Source organism: Bombina bombina, chromosome 3 (assembly GCF_027579735.1).
Source record: "Bombina bombina isolate aBomBom1 chromosome 3, aBomBom1.pri, whole genome shotgun sequence".
Lineage (NCBI taxonomy): Eukaryota > Metazoa > Chordata > Amphibia > Anura > Bombinatoridae > Bombina > Bombina bombina.
This window is the reverse complement of record NC_069501.1, coordinates 397479850-397507114: the sequence shown is the minus strand read 5'-3', so window position 1 is coordinate 397507114 and position 27265 is coordinate 397479850. Positions and strand designations below refer to the sequence as shown.

The following is a 27265-nucleotide window of genomic DNA, read 5'->3' as shown; positions in this document are numbered from 1 at the left end:
AGGGAAGTGATTCAAAATAATAATTAGCTATAAAGGATCGATCGTGTCGCTTTTCAATGTGAGTGTACATGACTAAGCTCTTCACTTTGTATGTAATTTGTACATTTAAATAAACTGTAATATAATAGTATAAATAACTGGGTTTATTTAGTCTGATGGTGTAATGAAAATAGCAAAAAATATATAAATTAGTTATAACTAGAGGTTATTCAGTTAATAATGGAATTATTAGTCATGTACACTATATCAGATAATAGATAGTAACCTTAAAGAAAATTATTGAAGTAGTTACATGGGTTACAGGAAGGAAGTAATAACATGAACATAGTTGAATAGTATGCAAGATTATATTGTCAGTTTAGTTATTACAAGCGATTCTTTGCAAGAAATAATTGAGCTAATATCAATTTTATGTGTGTTCACGCCACGGTTTTCTTTCATCTTTGCAGTGACTATTCTGAAATGACAACCACTGGTATGAAAAATAATTTAAATAACTAAGCACATTCGATGATTATACAAAAAAAAAAAAAAAAACTTCTGCATTTAGATGCAGTGAGTACACTGTATGTGCCAGGGGAAAATTTATTTTAGCATTACTATTGTGTTTGTGCTCATGCGTGCACATATGCGTAATTTAAAAGTGGAATGCTTTGCTGAAATATAAGATATTGCTTCTGATCATACAAGAACTAATATCCTCAATAGAACCTCTTGCTTTTTTGTGTGTGTAAAACTGTTGTCCCACGCTCACTATTGAGACCAAAAGCAAATTCTGTAAACTGCAAACGCAGCAAATCAAATAGCTGCTTAGTCAATTTTCAGCAATTTGAAAACCTAGGTCACAGATTTTGCTTTTTTTTTTTTTGGCCTCTTTAGGAAGCGTTGAATAAAGCATTATTTGTAGGAGTCTATAAATTAGCACAATGTTATTTAAAAATAAACAAAACTATATATTGTTACAAAAACACTCCCAGATGGGCTGTATTATAAATAGGTCATCTACAAAACATTTATGCAAAGAAAACTCTAGTGTACAATGTCCCTTTAACATAATGTAGTTTTGTATATGTTATTATACAGATCCAAACAAAATTATAAATTGGCCCCCTCACTGTCAAATACATATTTTATCCACATCCTACTATTCTTCCCTTTAATTGTCAGTCACAGTTTTAATTGGACATTATTAAACTTCTACTTTTTTTCCTTACATCAAATAAATATTATATTTTAAAATGTATTGCAAGTTTTCTTTTTAATACTATATGTTACTGTGCAGACACAGTGCTGACCACCAGTACAGGTGCAAGAGTGTCCTTATCAATCAGTGGGCAATTCTGTGCATCAGGTAACTGCTGCATTCCCTAATAGTTTACTTAAAGGGACATGAAACCCAAACATTTTCTTTCAGGATTCAGACAGAACATGTGATTTTAAATAACTTTCCAATTTGCTTTTATTGTCTAAATTGCTTCATTCTCTTGTTATCCTTAGTTGAAAAGCATATCTAGATAGGCCCAGGAACAGCAATGCATTACTGGGAGCTAGCTGCACAAAAATGCCTCTTTTAATTGGTTCACCAGATTTCTTCAGATAGCTCCCAATGATGCATAGCTGCTCCTTCAAAAAAAGAATACCAAGAGAATTAAGTAAATTGGATAAAAGAAGTAAATTACAAAGTTGTTTAAAATAACACGCTCTATTTGAATCATGAAAAATAAGAAAAAGAAAAATGTTGTGTTTCATGTCCCTTTAATAGTCTCAGCCAAATTCCAAAGCGCTGTATACATCAGTAATGGTTTGCAATTACACCAATTTGCAGTAAAAATACAAATACATACACAGATTGAACAAAACAAGTTAATATAGGATGAGGAGGAGAGAATATACAGGTCCAACAATTACATAGTGCACTTTTGTATGCACAATAGCATTGCTATTCTATTATCAACATAAAAATAAATAATGGTAAAGTCATTATAGTGAAAAAATGACTTGCTCTTGTTCGTTAAAGCATGTCATTTTTATCTCTATCGACCGTGCCAATCTATGTCTTTAACCCCCTGCAAATCGGTTAAACACATAGGTAAAGTACCGCTCAGAAGAGGCAGAGCAAGTGGAAACTTCCGTTGAGCCAGTCAGCACAACTGGGTCTAACAAATAAGAGCAAGTCACTGGGTCCTCGCACACTGAAGCTTCAGAATAACTTTCTCCCTGCTGCATGAATGAGATACATTGGTGAATATTCTGTATGGTTCAGTGCCAGATACCGGACTACAATACTAGAGAACATACACACAGCTTATAAGCATGAGACACACGGTGCTTGTATAAGTATTTTACAATTCAGCCATAGTCACAAGTCAATTTGAAACAAGGGTATAAATAACATTGTCGGCTGCATTGTAGTACCCGTGGGATATAACCCATACTATTCTATATGCTCTCAAACCCAGCTGATGTATAAATACCTGCACAGCTATACAGCACTTGGGCTTCACAGTTTGTTGGTGCACTTGAAACTTTTTTACACAAGTCAAACCCAAATCTTTGCCACAAAACTATTTCTCATTCACGTGTTTTATATCTAATATGTCATTTTTATAATAATACACATCCCAGATGACTCATTTAGTTACAGATCATTTCCTTGTTGATTCTCCGAACACACATATTAAAATACTTTTTTTGGCACTAGTGATGTATTATGGGGATATCATTACACTATATATATAATATTTTTTTTAAGTAGTACAGTACAGTTAGTATTGATATATTTCTCAGGTGGATTTAAAGGGGCATAACAGTAAATACATGCTCGACATAATGATGTATCCCATGCAAATATTAGCCTCAGAATAATATGTAGCTGTATTTTTACCATTATTTAATTTGTTTAAATATTGATTATATGTGAAAAAGTTTTGTTTCTATAAAAGTACTCTAGATTCTATAAAGTAATGGGTGCTCTGTCTTCTGCTGAGAACAATTAGGGGCAGATATAAACTAGGCAATTAAGTAGAGTTTGTGTAAACAAGGTTGTGTGGAAAAGACACACAACCTTATTTGTATTAGTCTGTTTTATTGCCTTTTTTATATCTGCCCCTAATTGTTTGCAGTCAAAATTAAACTTTCATGATTCAGATAGGGCATGTCATCGTAAACAACTTTCCAATTTACTTTTATCATCACATTTGCTTTATTCTCTTGGTATTCTTAGTTGAAAGCTAAACCTAAGTAGGCTCATATGCTAATTTCTAAGCCATTGAAGGCTGCCTCTTATCTGAATGCATTTGACAGTTTTTGACAGCTAGAAGGCACTGATTAGCTAAAACGCAAGTTTGTCAATAGAACTAAAATAAGGGGGCAGTCTGCAGAGGCGTAGATACAAGGTAATCATAGAGGTAAAAAGTTTATTAATATAACAGTGTTGGTTATGCAAAACTGGGGAATGGGTAAAAAAGGGATTATCTATCTTTTTAAACAATAACAATTCTAGGGTAGACTGTGCCTTTAAGTTTAGATATGGCAGTGTCCATTACTTTATAAAAACTCAGTGGAATTTAAAAAAAAAAAAAAAAAAACACAACATTTTCAGAGTAAAATTACAGGAAAAGTGGACAAAATAAATAATGAAAGTATATTACAAAGTTTTTTTAACCACATATATTTATATTACAATCTCATGCTGTATAATATTCATTTAAGCACTGCATTAAAATCTTTTTTTAAAATAATTCATTTGGTACTTTTGAAAAGCCTGGTATAATCCATGTTCCTATTCTCCTTTACTATTGGCAGATTAGAGACAGATGTGAATTAGCTTGTACTTGGAGCTAACTAATCACTGTGTAGAATGTACAGGCTTAGGGAAATGTTACCATACTTATACTATTCAACTAAATGTAGCGCACACACCATCTTTGGGTAAAGCGTCTGACAGCACGCTACATTTAGTTGAACAGAACTATCAGACTCGCTGTAATTAGATAGCAAACCTGTGATGTGGTTTTTAATAAAACTGCAGTGCCGAAGAGGGCGACTGTAAATGCAAAACAAAGTGTAAAGCACAAGAGACAGCCACACCTTTGGAGCTTTCAAACAAAGCAACGTTTTCAAAAAGTAATTATTAAAGTGACATAAAACTTAAACATTTCCTTTCACAATTCAGATAGATCATGTAATTTTAAACAACTTTCCAATTTACTTCTATTATCTCATTTGTTTTGTTCTCTTGATATCCTTTGTTGAAATGGAGACCTAGGTAGAATCTGGAGCTGCTGATTGGTGGCAGCATATATATGCCTCTTGCCATTGATGTTCAGCTAACTTACAGTAGTGCATTGCTGTTCCTTACACAAAAGATACCACAAGAATGAAGCAAATTAGATAATAGAAGTAAATAGGAAAGTTGTTTAAATTTATATTCTCTATCTGACTCATGAAAGGAAAAAATGTGGGTTTCCTGGTCCTTTAAATACAGAAGAAGAGATGTATAATAAAAATACAATAAAAAAAAATCTAACAAATTTCAGTTAGTTACATTTTCCTTCTCCCTGCATCATGTGACAGCCTTCAGCCAATCACAGATTTCATATAGGGATATACTGTGAATTCTTGCAAATACCCAGTAGGATCTGGTGCCTCAGAAAGTGTGCTTATAAAAAGAATGTGCACATAATGATAATGGAAGTAATCTGATTTTTTTTACCATTGTGTGCTTTATCTGAATCATAAAAGTTTAATTTTGACTTTAGTGTTCCTTAAAAAAATAGTATTAGGTGATCCTGGTTACCTGTCTCACCAGAGTGTTTTTGATATAGGTGAGTAGAAAAACTTTTGGAGCTCTCTTCCCATAAACCTACAAAAGGGACACGGGGACCCATTTTGGAAATATTTTGCTTGAAAAATATTTAATGTGCATTGTAGAATATTTAATGACTCTTTAAATAGTAAAATCTGAAAAGAATTGAAATATGCAGCACACTTACAATAGGAATCCATTTAGCAATAACTTCACTGCATCCCAGATTATCTCTGGTAAGTGATGGAGTCACGCAACAGATAAGATAAAAACAAAGGAGCCTTTATTTGCTTTTTTTTGGCAAAAAGTTCAAAGCCCATAAAGTGATTACAAATGCTACTATGATTATTTTTTTTATCTGTTCCATCTATTGTGTAGGAAATTGTCCCTGTCGAGCATTAGCTACCTAAATACTAATTGTACTTCCTCTTGATAAGAGTTTATAAACATTTTTAGATTCAGAACACATTTTAACATGTTTTAAAGGGATAGGGAACTCAAAATAAAATTTGCATGATTCAGATAGAGCATGCAATTTTAAGACAATTTTAAATTCCCTTCTATTTTAAAATGTGCTTTGTTCTCTTAGTATCCCTTGTTGAAAATTGATATGCACATATCCTACACTAATAGGAGCTAGCTGCTGATTGGTGCCTGCACACATTTGCCTCTTGTGATTGGCTAGCTAGATGTGTTCAGCTAGCTGCCAGTGTTCTTTTAGCATGGGATAACACGAGAATGAAGCAAATTTGATAATAGGAGTAAACTGGAAAGCTGATTAAAATTGTATTTTCTATCCAAATCAGAAAATAAAATGTTGGTGTTTCCTGTCCCTTTAATTCTGATTCTCTTTTATATACACACAATAGAAAATGTTGGAGCTTTTTTTTTTATTAGAAAAATTCATTGTAATTTTGCAGCGGGCACTATGTTTCAATGTTCCATTTTTTGGCCGGTTCATCAATCTAACAACAAAAAGCTGAGGAAAAAAGTCATCAAAAGTAATTCAAACTCAGTATTTATTTCTATGTTAACACTTTTCATTACACACCAAAACCATGAAGAATGAAATCATTTCCTGAGATAAGCTGTGCAGCACGACCCAAATATGTGTGATAGTAAATACAAGTTGCTGTACTTTATGATATTTTTCTTCAGCAGAGGAAATTATACATTCCCATTTCCGTGAGGATACGCAGTTAAAAACGTGAGAGCGGCTTCCTGTTGTTTTACATACACTGCAGGACCTGCTTTGAAAGGCTTTTCAACAGAAAGTAATAAATCCATTATTTTTCTCTACTGCAAGAAAAAACATGATCTAAACTATGTGTTATTTCCAGAGATATAATACACAGGTGTGGCAGCAGCTGTATAGAGATTACGTGAGTCATCATAGGGAAGAGCATATGAATACGGCCTAAATGTTTTTTTAGCTGAATTATGGATTCCAGCACCTTTCAACTCCTAGTGGGAGCATCCTCTAAAGTTCATGTGCATTACCCCTACACACAAAAACTAAAAACTATCACAGCAGTAATGTCCTATACTAGTCTGGTGTGCTACAATTCGCTTCAAAAAAATAATCAGAAACAGTGTGCTAGAATGTTGAAAGTTGTAGAAAAAGAGGCATTCAATCTTTTTTAACATATTGGGAACCTGGATGAACGTCATTACAAGGATCAATGAACAAAATGTTAGAGGCTTTAGGTAGAAAAAAAAATATACAGCTACTTATCAATAAACTTCAAATTTGAAATATTTGCATTATTATTATTATTATTTATGCAGTGACGGACAGCAACACATGGAGGCCACAGATCAGTATTTTAAAAGCTTTAAATCCTAAAAATGCCCAGTGGTACAGGGCGAGATTAAGTTAAGATATCAGGGTACTATTTGTCCCCCACATTCAAGGGCTCTTTTGAGTTGTTGCCACCTTGTTTGCCCACTTACCAGAAGTACCCAAAGCCTACATTTCTAGTTCTGCTTTTTCCTGGGGCAACAAAAACTATAACACCAATTCTTAGTTTTGCATTTTCCCAGCAAAAAAAAATTATGATAAATCAAAATATTAAAATGTCACTTATGAAGTAGTCAAGTTTAAAAAAAATCTTGATTTGTAATTCCAAGCAGCAAGTTTATAAAAAGTAACTGCTATGTTTTGTATTGACATGATAGTATCATTTAGCCTCATGAAGCCCACATGCTGCAAGTTGGCCAAACCTGCTGTACAGCGCTGACAAAGTCCATAGCACTGGGTTAATGGGTAGGAGTATACAATTACACTGATTTCTGTTTTTTTAAAAAATGTAAATATATACAATACTAAAACAAAAACAACTTAATATAAGAGTAGGAGCCCCTGTTCCACAGAGCTTACAGGGTTTGTGTTGAAGGGTGGGATGCTCAACAACCTTTATAAACAAGCACCCAAACTCCCTTATATCTCCCTATTGTCAACTTTAATGAATGTATCAACAGAATATCACAGAACTGAGTGAGACTGGAGAGACTGTTAGTGAATCTAGCCCTGCATCGAACTGCTGCTTTGAGAATCTGCCATTTCTGTTTTAATCAACATTGAATTCAGCGTCTGTAACATTTTTGTGTCACTTTTTTTGCAACTAAATCTTGTACTTGATATGAAAATGACAGCAGGAAGAATTGTATCTGACAAGTAAATCTGTGGGTGGGCTCATAGAACAAAGCATTGGCACCATGGGATGAAAGCATGTTTGTAGTTATGAACATAAATAACCAGCATCTCAACTGCTGTGTGATCTTATAGCAAATCCATTGATCTCTCAGTTTCAATTGACAAAACTATAATTATCCTGTAACAACAGGAAATATTCTTACTCCTTTCCGTCTTATGCAGTTACAAATTAATAATAACAAAAAGCTGTTTATTGCAGATGTATTAACACTTAGCAGTAGCTAAAAAAGCTACAATAAGGGATATATAAAAAGTAAGACACTTGTTTGTTTGTTTTTATCCACGAGTTTGTTACATCCAAAATTAAAAAGGACTTGAAAGTCAAATTTAAAATTATATGATTCAGACAGAGCAGGTAACTTTAAAAGACTTATATTATCAAGTTTACTATGTTCTCTTACCTAGGTAGGCTCAGGATCAGCAATGCACTACTGGGAGCTAGCTGGTGATTTTGGTGCATTTGGTTTACCAGAGGTGCTCAGCGAAATCCAAGTAGTTCTTTGCAGCTCTGGAGCTGATTTTAACTGTGTGTTTAACTTATTTGCAGGGGTTAAACTCCTTGTTGTATGTATGCTGCAGTGTTAATAGTAGGACATTATTGCTTAGTTTGCAAGACATCTAGTTGTCCTAAAGGGTCATTAAAGTTAATATTTTTAACATCTGTTTGTTAATTGAAACAAATGTTTTCTTTTTTCTTTTTTTGATTTTTTATTGAATGTCATCAATAACAGAGGTATATATGGGATTGGTAAGTAAGAAAATGTATATGACATTTGTTTAAAGGGACAACCTACTTTATAAAGATAAATAACATCTTTACTACCCATTCCCCAGCTTTGCACAACCAACATTGTTATATTTATATACTTTATAACCTTTAAACCTCTAAATTTCTGCCTATTTCTAAACCAATGCATGCTGCCTTTATCTCACTGCATTTGTATAGCTTTTCACAGCAAGACACTGCTAGTTCCTGTGTGCCATATATGTAACATTGTGCTCACTCCCGTGGATCTATGCATGAATCAGCAGTAATTGGCTGAAATGCAAGTTTTTAAAAAGCACTTAGATAAGAGGGCAGTCTGCAGAGGTTTAGATACAAGTTAATTACAGAGGTAAAAACTATATTAATTTTGACCTTGTTGGTTGTGCAAAACTGGGGAGTGGGTAATAAAGGGATTATCTATATTTTTAAACAATAACAATTTTGGAGTAGACTGTCTCTTTAAGTGAGAGTAAATCACAACAAATATAAAAACAAACTCACAATAGTGCTCAAGGTCCACAGTTCTAATGGCAGGGTGGAGAGAGAGTGGGAATCACGCATCTTGTGACCTTCCATTTCATAGTCTGGGAGAAAGGTAATCAACGTACTTGGGAAAAGATAAACGGAGAGGGGGATACAGAGGGTGGGGGGCAATAAAGTGAAGGAAGTGAAAGGCAAGAAGGGGTGAGGAGGAACCGCTATCCCAGACACCAGCTAAAGCATGAGGTGCAAATATGGGGGATTATATGTTGTTGCCCTGGTATCAAATAGCTAAGCAGCATTAGCATTGAGAGATTGATCCCAATAAAAAATTCACATCTAGAAAGTAACTTACTTTGTTTTTTTCAGGTATCCATACTCTTCCAAGGTTAGGCAAATGATTGTTTTTATGCTGGTCGCCAATAGAAATGTGTAAACTATCACTATCAGCATGAGACACTAAGCTACAGTTAGTGTGATGACTACTGATAGGGTTAATGGGACTTGCCTGTGACATTCCTACACAGATGACATAATCTGGCCATGATACATCTTGGCTGCAATATTCTGGCAATATTATATTGTTAGGGCTACATTTGTAATATGAACCTGTTTTCTGATATTGTCAGTGTAAAGTTAAAGGGACATTATACGCTAGATTTTTCTTTGCATAAATGTTTTGTAGATGATCCATTTATATAGCCCATCTGGGAATGTCTTTGGAAAAATGTATAGTTTTGCTTATTTTTAAATAAAATTGTGATGATTTTCAGACTCCTAACCAAGCCCCACAGTATCAGATGTATACTGATGTCTACAGACTACTGATGGCTCCCGTTTGTCTAATCTGTTTTATCATATGCAGAGAAGGGGGGGGGTCTGCTCCCAGCCCCTTCCACTGGGTGTTCCAGCCTGACCTCATTAACAGAGCTAAACTGGGAACTTCTAAGTAAGTTTTTAAAGGTTATACTGGATTTTTAGATACAGCATCCGTGCATATTATTCTTTATAGTAGTGTCTATTACATTTATATGAAATGTGGTGTATACTGTCCCTTTAAAGCCTTAATTTCTTTAATTAATTTTGTTGCCTTTTCATATACATGACAAGATTTATTTGTAGCTTAATGCTTTATTCCTTAGTGTAAAATTCATACAGTGGTGCAAATGCTTTTTCACATAAGAGGCCTTGCACCAAAGAGGTTATAATCTACATTTAGGCCTTAGTATGTAGATCTATTCATTGTTACTTTTTTTTTTTTTTTTTGCTTGTGTTCAAGGGGACACTGTAATCACTGTTTTCTATATTTCATCTAAAATATGCAATTTTCAAAATGTAATATTTATTTTTTCCATAAACATATTTATGTCCTGTATAAACCAACTTTTTTCTTGACTATAACTATGAAGTACTCAACTGATATTGCAATATTAGTTCTAATTTAAATTTAAACAATGTTTACCTTTTCAGACAAAATAAACATGTTCAACGTGTTTAAATGTTGTTCTTGTCTATATATAATAAAAATGGCTACAAAGTCCCTTAAAATGTGATCCTACTGTAATAACCTTGTGACTACGCATTTCACATCATACAATACCTAATATAATATAGATTTGATTGCAAACAATATAACAAATTAACAGGAAATACATATACAATCTAAGTTATTTATGGGACATAATGGAGAAGTAATGAAATCTTCTTTAAACCATTTTGTTATTGCAATATTTTCTGCAGAAAATTGTGTTTAACTCCATGCAAAGGGATTAAACACATAATTTTTCTGTATTTTAATTAAGGATCAGTGGGGCACTAGTGCTCCAGAACTGAGTTGTATTATGTGTTTAACCCCTTTGTGGGAGATAAACATTAAGTAATGTGCAAACCATAGTGTAATAATAAAATGCATTTGATTATTGCTCCTTTGTGTCCCTTTTAAGTCACTTTCTAAATTTTTTATTCAGCAGCAAATGTTTCTTTTTTTTGTATCCAGTAATTCTTTAATACAGCATCTAACAACTGACACATTCCTTAAAAACTACAGCTTCTGTAAATAATTGGCCACTAAAGATCCAGTCATCAAGACAAACAGGGACATTTCAGCAGCTAAATATAAGACTTCCTGTCAGTCAGTAATGTGTTATTAGTGGTTTTCGCCTTCATGTGAGGTTACAATTTGTTACTGTGACAAAAGCCACAGCATCCTTAGAAACCCAGATAAAACATTAGGACTCTTGTGCTAAAACTGATCTTACTTTATGTTCCATATGATCACATGGAAAAATAAGTCTATTCCACAAGCTCTTTATATGAAGTGTAATATTCGTGTTTACTTAGGAGCTACATTACTCTCCTGCACTTCCGGGTGTATATTTTGGCCTTTACTTTACCTACTAGGCCTTTACATAGAGGGAAATAATTTGGAGAGTCAGCAAGTTCAGGGTACTTCTAAACATGCTGCCTTCTCACTCCTACAGATATTCTATTTATTATTATTAGAAATTAATCACCCATGGTTGTCTAGTGCCTAAACCTGCCATGTATTCATGGCCTCCAGTTGTGACAAACATGTGAAGTCGATAGCAGCTAAATGTTTAAGGTCAGCAGATTTACCAGCAGCACAAACACTAAATACGCCACTAAAATGATTCCTATACATATTGAAGACAGTTTATAATTGCATCTATCTGCTATATCTTTGGGTATCCAGATAAAAGTTTGGAGCAGGAGTGTAATTAAACCTCTCTAGGCCCCAAGGCAAATGCTTTGATGGGGCCCTCACTTGAATATCTCCCTTTCTGGCTGTCCACAACCAAAAGAGGCTGAGCATATGGCCACCTAGGTATAAAAGGAGCTACATCTATGTGACTGGAATTTGCACTTGTGCAGCCTTCTTCTACAAATATGGTGGCAAGTTTTTTCTTAAAAAAACAAAACAAAAAAACATTGTGGCGGCCATCTTAGTAACCTTGCCACCATATATGTAAAGGCAAATCCATGCACTTTGCATGCACCGAGAGCTTGGTTTTGTAGGAGGGTTACACAGAGTTTCCAGACATCCATGATGTAAGTGAAGCCCAAGCCCCCCTATTGCAACGTCACTACTAATTGGGCCATACGGCCCCCTAGATGTCTGTGCCCAGTCTCAATTGAGACCACTGCTCTGAGACCCCTGTAGTTACACCCTTGGTATTGAGCTTTAACTGGATGCCTTATATTACATTTAAAAATACATCTGTAGAAAAGAAGGTTACAGGCAATATGTCATCCAGAGTGTGTAAGTTGTCATTGTTTTCACCATTATGGCCATATCTTTTAACATCTTGAAATATCATTAACAACATACCCCCCTATAAAGAAAATAAACTAAAACAATATCAAGTATATGGTACAACACCTTTTTATCAACAAAAAGTTATATCCTTTGATTTGTACAATACTAGTCTGTGAAAGAGATTGTTGTTCACTGACTAAGTAATGTCCATTCTATTTCTTTCTTTTTTTTACTTTTTTTTTTAAGTAAAAACTGTGAAACATTAATTTTTTTTGCCACAGATTCTACCAAATCTAAGTAGATTTTGATTGCATTTCCTCCAAACAGTTCCACGACCCCAGCTTGTTGTTTTACAAGATAAATATGGTAATTTACACTTTACTAAACTGGGACTAGAAGAATTTGTCACTTCTACAGAATTAGGAAGAGTAATGAATTGTCGCTGTCAAGACATTATTTTTAAATTGTTAGGGGCTGTTATCTCTCCTAATCAAAATAACAACAGAAAACGTGAGTATTTTACTTGCTAATGACTCACTCAGGGATTGTCTTATCACTCATATGGCTGCCAAGGTTAGATGACTTGAAGCCTTCAATCCACACCCGCAAATAATTAAAGGCCAAACCCCATTTATATTGTTCAACATTGCTCCAAAGCACATATTATGGTAATGAACAGGTTTCTAGCCAAACATATGTGTAACCATACAGCAATGACTGAAAAACACAGAAAAATATACCCAACCGCTTTAGTATTGAAAAAGGGTTTGTCAAAACAAACTAAGGAAAAGTAAGCAGAGTTTTTTGTGTGCTTTTTTTGTGTAGAATAGGGATGTCCTTCCTTATCAAGGGGTTGGCAATAATAAAGTTTTTAAGACATATTTTAGATCTGTATATTTATATATTTCTGTATAAACATGCCTCGTATAAGCTGTTCATTAGCAATATAACGCAACAGAGAATATAGAGATGGGTCAGTTGCAAAGATGTGAACCATTTTGTGATGCATGTTGGGATATGTAGAGGAGTAGTGTGTGGTAACAGCAAGATTCTTCACTACGACTGAACAGAAACTGAGGTGAAACTGCTGCATAATATCTCTATCGTATATACATTATGGAGGGTGAGTGGAGGCCAAATGAAGTCACTGCAGAGCCATTGTGATCCCCAAGCCTTAGGATGATTAACCGTGTTGTAGAACAGTATAATAAGGAAGGAGCTGACGGATTTGCTGTAGCATTGTATACCTTGTAATTTATTCCTTAGAACAAAGGAAACATTCCCTGCAAAACGGTTTTATTTAGTCTATTAATAACGAGTAAATTGTTTATACTTTATGCTTACGTCCACATCATAGTCTTTGGTATATCATAAAGTATTTTACAATAAGAAAATTACAGAATAAACTGCAAATATGCTAAGCAGGAACATGCAACTACAAACTCTGCAATATACCTTTGCTTCCAACCTCTTTACATTGTTCCCTTTCTGTTTGTCTCTATGGGACTTTAAAGGGACATTGTACACTAGATTTTTCTTTGCATAGATGTGTTGTAGATGATCCATTTATATAGCTCATCTGGGCGGCCACAATGTTTTTGTAACACTATATACTTTTGCTTATTTTTTAAATAACATTGTACTGATTTTCAGACTCCTAACCAAGCCCCAAAGTATCAGATGTAGACTGAAATCTACAGATTCCTCCTGTCTCCTGTTTGTGTAGTCTGTATTTTCATATGCAGGGGGTGGGGGGGTCTGCTTTTCCTGCCTCCCCGCCCCTTTCACTGGTTGTCTCAGCCTAACCTCATCAACAGTGCTAAACTGGAAGCTTCTAAGTAAGTTTTTAAAAGGGTTTATACTGGATTTTTAGATCAGTATTTGTGCATATTCTTCTTTATTTACATGCAGAAAATTGTTTACACTGTCCCTTTAAACACTAAATACATTCACTAAGCATAAGTATTGAAGTTATCCCTTGCCTCCCTCTAGTTATGGGTGCTGCCATGTTGAAATCTATCTTTCACTGCATTCCAGTACCAAGGAGTTTGCACATGTGCAGCTACTCTTTCAAAAATATGCAATGTGACCTGGGTTTCAAAATGCCAGCGCCCATAACAAGAGGGAGGTGCAATGTTTAATGTACTTTAAAGCCTAGGTTTCAATTGCACAGCTAGCACACCTTTATGAAAGTTAGTGTTGCTCATGTTTAACCTGGGAGATAACAATTTTCAAGATGTGTGTGTTAAATGATAGGGTAATGGTGTAGGGGGTCCCTGTTTATGCGGTTTCCAGTTAAATCCCTGCTGCCAGCTACAGCAGTATTATCACATGAAGCCAATTGCACAATTTCTAAAATATTAGCCAGTAGGGCTGTCCTATATTATAGAAAATGCTTATTTTAAATAATATAGTTCACCTTTTAAATGATCACTTTTACAGTGCTGATCTGAAATCATTATGCCGTCAAATAAAAAATATACCCACTCATAATAGTGCAGTACACATGAAAGCAACGTTTCCTATAAAACAATTCTCACACCAGCATCAGCACATTGATACATGCACATTTACAAAGATATATTCGGTCTAGAACTTCATGTTACAGTTTACAGAATACATAAATATATCTAGGCATATAATAAGAATTAGCAGCAGTGATTATAATATGTTAAAGTGGCACTGTACTCAAATTTACCCTTTGTTCCATATATTAGATAGTTAAAAACGCATCTGTGAATAAATCTTTTTCCACTTTCCCAGGCAATCGGAAGCCTTTTTGTTGGCAGTGGAAATTGCCATAGGCAGATATACCCCTGGTGTTTTAAAAAGAAAATATCACAACTTTGTGTACAAGGTATGTATGGTTTATGTCCTCACTAACTCTAATTCTAATATTTAAATGGATTACATAAAAGTAATCAGAGACAGTTTTGCACCAATCTTTTTCTCAGCAATATTCAGTTTACGTCATTACTGCCCTTTCATATACACTAAACAAAATTTAAGTACATTGTCCCTTTAAAGGGACACAAACCCAACATTTATATTTCTTGATTCAGATAGAGCATATGATTGTAAATAACTTTACAATTTACTTTTATTATCACATTTGCCTCATTCCCTTGGTATCCTTTGTTGAAGGAGCAGCAACACACTACAGATACCTAGCTGAGCACATTGAATGAACCAGTGACAAGAGACATATACGTGCAGCCATTAATCAGCAGTTAGCTTCTGGTAGTGCATTGCTTCTAATCAGTCTACTTAGGTATGCTTTTCAACTAAGGAAACCAAGAGAAAAAAATCTACTTATGTTTAAAATTGCATGATTTATCTGAATCATGAAAGTTTAATTTTGACTTTACTGTCCCTTCTAAACAACATCTGCTGTAACTTTATAATTACATGACAGTCTGCAACTTAAACTTGCAGTTTTGGAATCATATCCTACAAGTTACATAGTTACTAAAAATAAAAGTAATTAGAATGTCTAAAATGACAGAAACATTGTTGTAAAAATGTTAAGCTAGTGATTTCATTAAAATGTAAGAGTGAGACTATTGTATAATGTTTTATTAAAATATTTGGTTCGCCCCCCCAAAAAAAAAGTGTTTTATAATATATATATGGGACTTTATATCAGATCCATATGTCTGAAACCTTTATCAGTTTTATCTCTGCAGCAGATTATACCCACAGGCCTGTAGCCTCTATCAACTATATGGTCACATAAGATCTAAAATCAGAACCAATCATATAAAGCAATATTCTAATGTAAAAGCAAAAATGTTTGTTTTCATGAGATCATTTAATGTGTAAATCAATGCCCTTTTCACCATGTGTTTTATCCCTGCAATATGAATAAAAACATCTGTGTACCTAGGTGCAAAACACTGCTGGTTCTAATATGAACATAATTGGTCATCCTGTAAGATGTGACATACAAATGTATCCACCAATCACTGGCCTACTCAAGAATGACAACAAATGTACTAGGTGCACAACTTTCACTGCATTTTTAACAAATGTTCCTTTTCTTTAGAGTTTTTCATATATTTGACTAGACTGCCAGGTAAATGGATACTTGGTTACCAGTCCAGTGTGTCACAAAGTCACAGATCCAAAGAGAAAAAGAGGCCTAGATTCAGTGTGTTTTAAAGACCTATCTTGTAAAATAAAGCTCTTTAATTCCAATATAACTCTTGTATCATCATCTGCAGTAGCATACAAACACAACTAGTTAGCCAATTAAGTGCAGGCATACCTGCATATACTCCAATCACTTGTCATATACTCAGAGCAGAATGGGGGTGTTCCACAAATGCAACTTTGATTATGTGTTTAACCCTTTTAAAGATGTCAAAAACATAGTAAAAGAAGGGGCTTTGTTTAAAAATAAAATGCTCTAATTAAATGACGAATTTCATTTTTACACTACAGTGTCATATAAACCATAATCATCTGCAGCACTGTATTCAGTATTCATGCAGTACATACAAAGGTTTTGGCAAATGCTTGAACACTAAAAAAAAAAAATCAGTGCGTAGCAAAGTAGATTTATTTTGAGTAATTTGTTCCGAGCATAGTTTTAAATTAAGGAGAACATTATCTGAATAAAAGATAGGTCAGTGTGTGTATGACTTACCCAATAAAGCCTTTCTGTTCCAGTTTAATTGGCAGTGAACAGTGTGTACCACAACAAGACATCTGTTCTTCACACTACACATGTTCACAGCAAAACTATCTGTATGACCCTCATAAAGAAATGTCCCTAGCTACACAAAGGATTTCCAGGACATAGTGACTCATAAGGGTCAGCTGCCCCAGGCTGGTGGCATATAGACCCTTTGAGTGACAGTCTGTTTTGGCAACAACTGAATTTAGGATTAAGTTTAAAGCACCCACTGCATAAAACCAGAAGATCTAAAGACCCAATATCAGACACAGAGGATATGTTTTCAGTTTATTTTAAAGAACAAAGAATGGGAGCTGCACAGGTAGTCCACACCAATACTTTGTCCAAAACAAGTCATCATTTAAAAAAGATTTGCCCCTATATTTTATATTTATTTTAAATATATACATGAAGTCTGCTAGTAACACATTACACATAGATACTTTACAAAGTGTTGAACTCTTGTTAACAAAATCAGAGAAGAGTTGCTAAAGTTAATACTGTAATTGTACGGTTGCAATACATTAATAAGGTATTTCCGGCTACAACAGCTTTTGGTTACCACCATAAAGGTGATTCAGGGACTCCAAGTTTAATTCTTTCAAGGGATTTTCAAGCAATTTGATGAACAATGGTTTCCTCTATTATATGATTTGTGATAATGAAGACTTTTATAGGAACATGACACAAATTTTAAAAAGCAATTTTACCTTTTACCCTGTACTTTATTTAGCCTAATGTGCTATTTGTAGTTAATTCTTCTTAGCAGCTTTTTTTTCCCCAGGATACAAATCTACTATTACAAAATGCACAGTACTTTTGTATCTTCTATGACACAACTTTATTTAAAAATTACAATACATGTGTACTGTGACGATATTCACAGTATAAGTGTGACCTGCTCCTTATCACACCTATGTCTTAAATTATAATCAAAACACTCACAAGTTAAAGGACATATGGGGGTGGAGGGGTAAATCTCAAAGATGAGCTATCTAAATCTGTTGTTTTAATGTAAATTAAAACGCCCTAAACTGTATACAATATCATCAACTTGAAACCCTCTCAATACAATTATACAGTAATTGGAAAGAAATTGAGGGGGAATGTTATATTAAAGGATGAGATAACTGGTCACTTTATTGCTTGTTAAACCTAAACATGTTTACAGTGATTTTTTTAATGCCCTTTGGCATGAACTTGTATTAAATTATTAAACAAAAGCTAGTGTAGCCACTGGACCATTAGCAGTTGCTTTCTTGCACACTGCACATCATTATCCACACACAGAAGCTTTTTGGAGCACCATTTGTGAAATCTCAAACTACACAACATGGACACCTCATGGTTCCATAGAACACAATTTGGAAATCTTTGATTGGCTCCCTCCCCCAGTGCACAATATGTTTCCAGGTTCTTACTACTGATTAAAGACACTCAGGTGCTATTTACACGCCTGTAGGCAAAAGCTGTAAAGTCATCTGCTCAAATAACACTGAAACTCTCAATGCTTCAGGGGTTCTTATAAAGGTATTAAATGAGATTATATGTGGCTGGGTGTTTTACTTTACAGTAGCAATAGGAAAGTCTCTTTTTTCAACCCATTGCAACCACTAATAGTTTACCTAAAAAAGTTTAAAAAACTTTGCTTGTTGAGAATTCTAAACATGTATATTATTTCACTCTAGAATCTGGTCACATATCCTTTAAAACTCCCAGGAAACAAATGCATATAACAGCTCAGCAAGCCGTTTTTATTTTATTGGTGTGCAGATCTTCAGCTGCTTGTACTGAATATATTTAGCAACAGACTTTGGGCCAGGCATTTAATAAAAAAATATAGTGGGATAAAATGATCCATAAACACACACTAACCTTTATCTCTAAATGCCACTTTGGAGTGGATTACATTGCTGATGAACAGCTTACTGTCTTTAAAAGGGAACTAAAAGCTAAATTAAAGGGATAGTAAAGTAAAAATACATTTTTAATGACTGAGACAGAGTTTGCAATTTTCAATAACTTTTCAGTTTGCTCCAATTATGTAATTTGTTTTGTTATCTTGGTATTCTTTCTTTAAAAGCATACATAGGAAGGTTCAGTAGCAGCAATACACTATGAAGAGCTAACTGCTGATTGGTGGCTGTAAATATGCCTCTTGTTGTTGGCTCAGCTAGCTCTCCAAAGTTCATTACTGCTCCTTCAACAAAGGATACCAAGATAATGAAGCAAATTTGAAAATAGATGTAAATTGGAAAGTTGTTTAAAGGGACATAAAACCCCAAAACTTTTTTTCATGATTCAGATAAAACATGCAATTTTAACAACTTTCCAATTTACTTCTATTATAATTTGTCCTTAGTTTCCTTGCTATCCTTTGTTGAAAAGCAGGAAGGTAAATTCAGGAGTGTGTACATGTCTGCAGCAGTTTTGCAACACTGTTATAAATTAGCAAGAGCACAAGATGGCTGCACTATTTCCTGTCATGTAGTGCATCAGACATGTGCACGCTACCTATCTAGATGTCTCTTCAACACAACTAACATGAGAACAAAGCAAATTTGATAATAGAATTGAATTGTAAACATTTTTAAAATGGTATTCTCTATCTGAATCATAAAAGAAAAGAAAAAAATGGGGTTCATGTCCCTTTAAAATTGTATGTTTTATCTAAATCCTGAAAGAAAAAATGTGTTTTGTGTCCCTTTGAACTTTCATGATTCAGACAACATGTTCAGGAGCGTGCACGTGTCTGCAGCACTTTATGGCAGCAATGTTTGTAGCAATGTTATACATTGAGCATTTTATTAGACTAACATTTTTCTGTTGCACAGGAAAGGCTATCGTCTACCAGTGGATCTCTGAGCGCTGATGAGCAGATCACAAGGCTGTTGTGTGATAGCCCAGTAAAAGGGTATGTTGCACTAATATCGTCTACACCTAGGGTTGCCACCTCAGCCATGTTTTCCTGGACACTTATGAGTTACACATGCTGCAGGGTGTGCAGGGAGGAACATGTATTGTGTTTCTGGACAGCACTATTCATATTCCTCCCTGCACACCCTGCAGCATGTGTAACTTATAGGTGTTCTGTATTTTAAGGGACAGGTGACAACCCTATCTACACCACACGTCAAGCAGAGATCAGGTGTTCTACATGAATCCTAAAGTGACTTCAGTGGATTAAAGTAAAGGTCCCTTCGTAACAAATAAATCCAAAATGACTATTGTTTGGTAAAGGTAAACCCTAATGTAAATTATTTTCCAGGTAGTGTAGGGCCATTATACTGAAAAATGTCATGCTCTATTATGTTAGATCATGCAATTCTATCACAATGTTATGTGTTTAACGGCAGCAAAGGGGTTAAAGTACCATTCGGCAGCTGCAGAGCACTGCTGGTCCCAAGTCGAAATTGTCACTGATCCAATCGGCAGCGCTAGTTGCATGACCTAGGTGTACAGCTAGCGCTGCTGATTGGATCAGTGGCAATTTCCACTTGGGACCAGCAGTGCTCTGCCGCTCCCAAGTAGTACTTTAACATAGCATTGCAGGGTTGCTAGTGATAAAATTGCATTCTCTTACAAATTAGAATGTCATTTTTTCAGAATAATGGCCCTTTGACATTTGCAAATCTATGACAAAAATAATTAGAGGGATGGTCACATTCCATAATGTAATGTTTCTGACAAATGTAGAAACACTGAGTGTGTAATGCTTTTAATCAAAAGACTCATTTCCAGTCACCGGGTCTGGCAGTCTAACGTTGCTCTATTGCGCGCAAAGAAGTTATGTAAGAATTGTTAGTCACATAGCTTTTGCATAATATTACCTCCCCTTCCAATGGGAATTCATTCCAATTCTACAGATAAAATAAGTATGTCAGGGTTATAAAGTGGGATTTTACATGAGCCTTCTGTTGCTTTGTTTTTCTGAGTTAAATTGGGGTCAAAGAGTGCCCCCCCTTTATCAGCAAGGAAGGAGGCTCCAGTGTGGAGTTATGATAACATAGTTTATAAAAATTAGCTTTATTGATCAACTTATCACTAAGAATTACTGGCTTTATAATAGCTTCTAGAATTATCCTGTTCTGTCTGAAATATTTATGGGTCCTTTATATTATTGTTTAGATAGTGGACTTGACCATGAGAGTGTTTATGTAAAACGTTTCTACCTGATTGTATATGCTTGTAACTATTTACTTGTGTACTAAAAGATCACCGTAATGTTTTAACCTGTAAACCTCAACAACAACAAAAATACAATAAAAAGTGCAATAAGTATCAATATATAAGCATTTAAAATGAAAACTTTTGTGAGTAAAAGACCAGCAGTTATTTAAACCCAACATTTAGATTTTTCATTGAAATAAGAGGAGTTTATTACTTTTGATGACTTTTTTCTCTCTAATATCGCATGCAGCTGACTCCAATACCTTAAATCAGTGTTTTTCAACCAGTGTGCCGTGAGAGATCCTCAGGTGTGCCGCGGCAGACTGACAACAGTGCGGGGGTGTCCCTCTTTCAAATTTTGAAATATTGGGAGGTATGTGACAGGCTCATCAGGCATCATTTACAACCATGACATATTGACATTCATTCACAGACAATCATCATGATTGTTTGTGAATGAATGTCAATATGTCATGTATAGTTTGTAGGAGGCATGGCATGACAGCACAGTACAGTGTGTGTGTATATATATATATCCTGTATTAGGCTACAATGTGTGATTTTGTAATATTTTGGGATGGTGGTGTGCCACAGGATTTTTTAATGTAAAAAAGTGTGCCACAGCAAAAAAAAAGGTTGCAAATCACTGCCTTAAATGACAGGTGTGTCTTGTATGTATTTTGCAACTCATTGGGAGTTCAACAAGTAGCAGCTGTAATTACATTTCAGGTTGTTGTTTTTTTTTAAACCATCCTTCAATCAACAGATGTGTTAGTATTTTCAATGTGTGTAGTCCTCAGTATTTTTCAGCACATTATGCTGAATTATGCTGCAGGGAATTTTTGAGAATCTATAGAAGTATTTAAAAAATGTATTTTTCTCTATTAAAAATGAAACAAAACAATGCCTGGGGCTATAAATGTAATGATATAATAGGTTTGTATACAGATAAAAAAAATTACATATATTAAAGGATATGGAAGACAAAAATTGAACGTTCATGATTCAGACAGTGTTCATTTAATTTTTATTTTTACATGTTTAAACTTAGATAGGCTCAGGAGGGTGCAGGTGTCTTGAACATTATATGGCAGCAGTGTTTGCAATTATATTTGTAACAATGTTATGCTTGTAGGTCTCAATAGGTATGTGCCAGCCATATTGGGCCTTTGTTTCTATAACAAATGACAAAAAAACCTAGTTCTCACGACTCATACAACATTGTTACAAATGCTGCTGCTGATTTAAAGTACTGAAAGCTCAGGAACGTGCACATGCCTATCCCAGTATGTTCTTGTGGAAATAAGCTACATTTCAGCAAAGGACATTAAAAGGAAAGAGGTCAATTTTATAACCGCAACTAATTAGATTTTTTTTTAAAAAAAATAATGTATAATAAAATGAAACTTTCACAATTCAGATCTGATTTCAATGACCATTTTATTTAAATGGGACAACAATAAAATGACTTTTATACAGTAACAACCATTACAAATATTAGAATGCAGCAAACCAGAATCAATTTGTAAAGCACCATCTTATACCATAGTGCTAAATGTTCTTTTTTTTGTGTGTGGGATGCAGAACAGCTTCAAAAACTGTACTCATAAAAAACTGTCATAATTGTCAGATGATTTTCATCTTTAAACTTAAAGGGATAGAAAGGTCTAAATTTAAATGTTTAAATAGAAGCATTTTTACACTATACGTCCATTAGCAAAATTGCTTCTAGTGAAAGTTCTTACTGTTTTTCAGTGGCATATGCACGTATGCTCTGCATGCTCATGCACCAGTATAAGCTCAAAGAGTCAGTAGTGGCTTGTATGGCACAACTGACACCACCTCCAGATCTCTGAGTATTAATGCTGGTGCACTGTCCCTCATAGCATATGTCTGTATGCTGCTGAAAAAACAGTAATAACTTTTACCGGAAGCAAATTTTTGCCAGTGGAAGTGTATTGCAAAATATTTCTAATTAAAATGTAAATGCATTCATGCACATTTCAGTTTCGACTTTTCTATCCTTTAAAGAGACACTGAACCCAAAAAATGTTCTCTCATGATTCAGATAGAACATGCAATTTTAAGCAACTTTCTAATTTAATCCTATTATCAATTTTTATTCCTTCTCTTGCTATCTTTATTTGAAAAAGAAGGCATCTAAGCTAAGGAGCCAGGCATTTTTTGGTTTAGTACACTGGACAGCAATTGTTTATTGGTGGGTGAATTTATCCACCAATCGGCAAGAACAACCCAGGTTGTTCACCAAAAATGGTCCGGCATCTAAACTTACATTCTTGCTTTTCAAATAAAGATACCAAGAGAATGAAGAAAATTTGATAATAGGAGTAAATTAGAAAGTTGCTTAAAATGGCATGCTCTATCTAAATCACAAAAGAATAAATTTGGGTTCAGTGTCCCTTTAAACATTCATGGCTCAGAAACAGCATGCATTTTTAAAAGACAAGTTACTTCTATTATCAATTTGACTTTGTACTCTTGCTGTCCTTTGTTGAAAATAATACCTGGGTAGGCTCAGGAGCAGCAATGCAATGTTGACAGCTAGCTTGTGACTGGTAGCTGCACTCATGTTTCTTGTCACTGGCTCACCAGATGTGATCAGCTAGCTCCCCATAATGCATTGCTGCTCTGGAGCTAACTAACAACTTTGTAGGGTTTTAACAATAATCATGTCATTCTTTAGAGATACTTCATTAGTGTGAGAGAGAGCTCTGAGAGTTAGTGAATCCACTCTATAGAATAGCCTAGGGATAGTGAATCCACTCTATAGAATAGCCTAGGGATGGGAGAGATAAGCTTAGAGATGTAAGTATAATTCTTGTATAGTCCCCCTACTACCCTCATTTGAAGCACCTTCTAATAATTACAGTTTCAGTATATTATCGGTTTATAGTGATCTATCATGTTTTCAATGCTGTACAAAGTAAAAAATACATAAGCAAACACTGTATACATAATGTTAAAACAATACGGTCTGATTTTATTTTTTAGGATTTGTCAATCAACCAGTGGAGCTAAATAATATGCCCCCCTTCACCCTATATCATCTAATTCTCTATTTCACATAACAATATTTTTGGGACCACACAAATACACCTCGTAACCATTGGGCTGCCAGAGAAGTTTGCTGTACTTAGCATTGAGATGAAGAACTGCATATTTTAAAAGAAATTTACTTAGAATTTGCCAAATTCACAATTGATACATAAAACTGTGTCCAAATATTATTCTATTTAAATTCTGCACTCTTCAGATCTGTCTAGATTATTCTATTGATAAACAACACAAACAGCTAATACATAATGATGTATTCAGTTTACAGTGTGCGTTTTGAACAAAGAGAACACTTTACAAAAAAGAGAAACCCTCAAATATTCCACAATGCAGACATTGGAATTTCTCCTGGAACAGGAGTTTAAAAACTTATTTTTTTAATTTTATCTGAAAACATACATAGCCAAAAAGATTGATTTATAAATAATGTATCATTGCACATCTGTTTCTACACTAAGTAACTCCCTGACTTTCAAACAATAAACTGGTAACAAAGATATAAGGATTTCCTACATTTTACCCAAATATGCAACCACATTTAATCTCACATAGGTGCCATAAAACTAATATAGGAAAATATCAGTTTAAGCTAAGAAACTGGAAGGTTTCAAATCAAACAATTTGGTTATTATTTATCATTCATAATGAATTAGTCAATGTATAACATTTTCATATTCAGATCACAGAAGCATCAAAAACACGTTTGTTCATTGAGTGTAGCAAACAGCATAAGCAGAAAATATATCGTCCAAATTGTAACCACCACTCTGCTGACAGTTCAAGTTTCAAGAGTTCATTTTCCACAAAACCCTGAACAATCACTTCAGTTTGCAATGAATTAGCCTTAGCTGCCAAAACAAACGCAGCATGAATATCAAACAGAAGAGAGAAAATAGCCCTAATAATGCTACTCACCATATAAAAAGGAATTGCAGCTTGATAAACCAAATGGGTGGGGAAAAAAGTGAATACAAATCCACAGTAAACAGATATAACCCGGTGAGTGCTCAGGTATCCAGTCTGTCTGTGCACTGCAGTTAATATGAAGAGATCCACAAGTCAGGGGAACGTTCCATGACACACTAATTATTTCAGAGCAGTGTAAACAGCTCAGTGAGAACAGTTGGCTTAGCTAGATGATTAGTCAAAGAGAAACTAGAGTGTGGATGTGCAGGGGCATGTCTAGGAATGGGCTGGGTGGAGGCAGCAGGGAGAGTGACATCTGAAAGTTTGTGTGCAGCTGTATCTGTCACACAAAGAGGGGTCGATTTTTTTTCTTTTTTTGCGCACGTTCTCAAATGAACTCTATATTGATGCAACATAAAAAAAAGCTGTTTAGAATTTCTGTTTCTTAAAATAAAAAAAAATTAAGACTAAAACTATTTGAACTGCCCAAAAGTGAATTTCAGATTCATTAAATAGAGTGTGGTGCATTAATCACGTGCTGTAATTCGTTAATGTCATTTTAGCACTACTGAGCCTGCAAGTCCGGGGGGAACCACAAAGAACTGCTGGTCCCCAGTGGAGTGGACACAGCCTGTGAGCCAATTAGAAGTGGCAGCTGTGATCAATATTTCTTTGAAGCATTTTTGCAAATGAAAATGATTCTTAGTCATTTTGAGATATAATGGTGTTACAATAATGAATGGGACAACACTTAGGACCAAAAAGTGAGTGTATGTCAAGTTTTTGGGGTGTCACAGACGTTAGCACTGTGCAAAGACGGAAACAAATTGAACTGAAGAAACACATAAAATGCATTCAATTTGTTCCTCTTTCTTAAATGATCATTTATTTATCATTTCCCAATTAATTTAACAAATATGGAAAATGTTGTTTTTAAAGGGACATTAAACACTAAATGCATGCTAGATAGAATGATGCATTCAAAGAAAAGATTAGTCCATGAGTAACATGTAGATGTATTTTTTAAAGTTTCATTAGTTGTTTAAAAAGTGACAAAATAAGAGAAAAGTTTTAGTGTCTATAAAACACTGGGAGCTGACATGTTGTAACTTGTGTTACCTTCTCTGCTGTGGCCAATTAGGGACAGTTATACATAGGTCATTAGAGTGTGCAGCCAATGGTTGTGCTGTATTTAACAGTGTTCTGCACTTCTATTTCTAACAGGAACTGAAAAGCTCACAATTTCAGAATGGAATTAAAGGCAAAGAGGACAAAATAAATAATGAAAATATATTGCAGAGTTGTTTTATATATACAATTTATCATTTTATATTACCATCTCAAAGTGTTTAATGTCCCTTTAATTTGTCCAAAACAAAATGAAAATATCTCATATACAAACCTCTATATGTTGTCCTCTCAAAATATTAGGAACCAGAAAACTAAAACTGGCACTACACAGTTATAAGGTGAGATAAGGAATATCAATTCCGGTGCTACCCCTTTAAGGCAAGTACATTATGACAACAAAGGATAGAAAGATAAGGGGTTAATGTAGCACTCACTCTCACTCTTAGAGGTTAATGTATAAAACATTCATACTTTATTAATAAAGGTTATGGAATCAATATATGATACAGTCTAAGGAACTGCCACACATATCGATAGCGATTTCACCTCCATATTCATTTATACTACATTATATTAAGTATGTGTATAACCTATAAGATTCCATAAGATTACCAACTTATCTAGGTTAATGCAATTTATTAAGTATAATTAACTTTAAAATCAATACAATATTCAGCTTATAAATTGCTACCAAAGGATCCGGAATTCAAAAGTTCTGACTGACATCTAACCAATATTGACACCAATACGTATGATATTGCAAATCCTGATGTCTTGCCGTTTCTGATACGCAATGAAAGTTATGAGTTATTCTGAATGCTGTTTGACTAACAAGAAAACTTTAAGCACAATAGTAAAGCCTCATACGTAATGTTCACTTTATTCTTGCCATACGGTATTCATACATCATTAGTGTTATGAGTGAATTATCGTACCTATACTTACAATTCAGACACATTATACCCAATTAAAGTGCAGGTTATCGTAGCATTCATAGCAATCACCCAATCACGGCACTCCTAACAGAAGGCTAGACCTCTACTGAGCGCTTATTGACTGAAAGTGAGACCTTGTCCTCAAGCGTCTACCTGATTGGTTGGTAACAAACGAAGCATGAATAAAAAGCCTTGCATGCTACAGCCTCGGCTTATTCAATTTGAATCCTGAAGTGTAATATTGACAAAGGCTCACGGAGCCGAAACGCGTTTGTTCTTTAAACTTTAGAATTCTAACCGCACTCTCACTCCAGCCACCTAATG

The 27265-nt window shown here is 34.5% G+C and overlaps 1 protein-coding gene across 1 annotated transcript in view; it reads right to left on the bottom strand.

The window, feature by feature from the left end:
- The window catches only part of DENND2C (DENN domain containing 2C), a 61755-nt gene extending 36656 nt beyond the window's left edge, over positions 1-25099 (bottom strand). Inside the window, exon 1 of the mRNA XM_053706563.1 lies at positions 24885-25099. The gene's annotated coding sequence lies outside the window, so the exon portion shown is untranslated. The remainder of the gene's footprint in view (positions 1-24884) is intronic.
- Positions 25100-27265: the final 2166 nt, after the last annotated feature.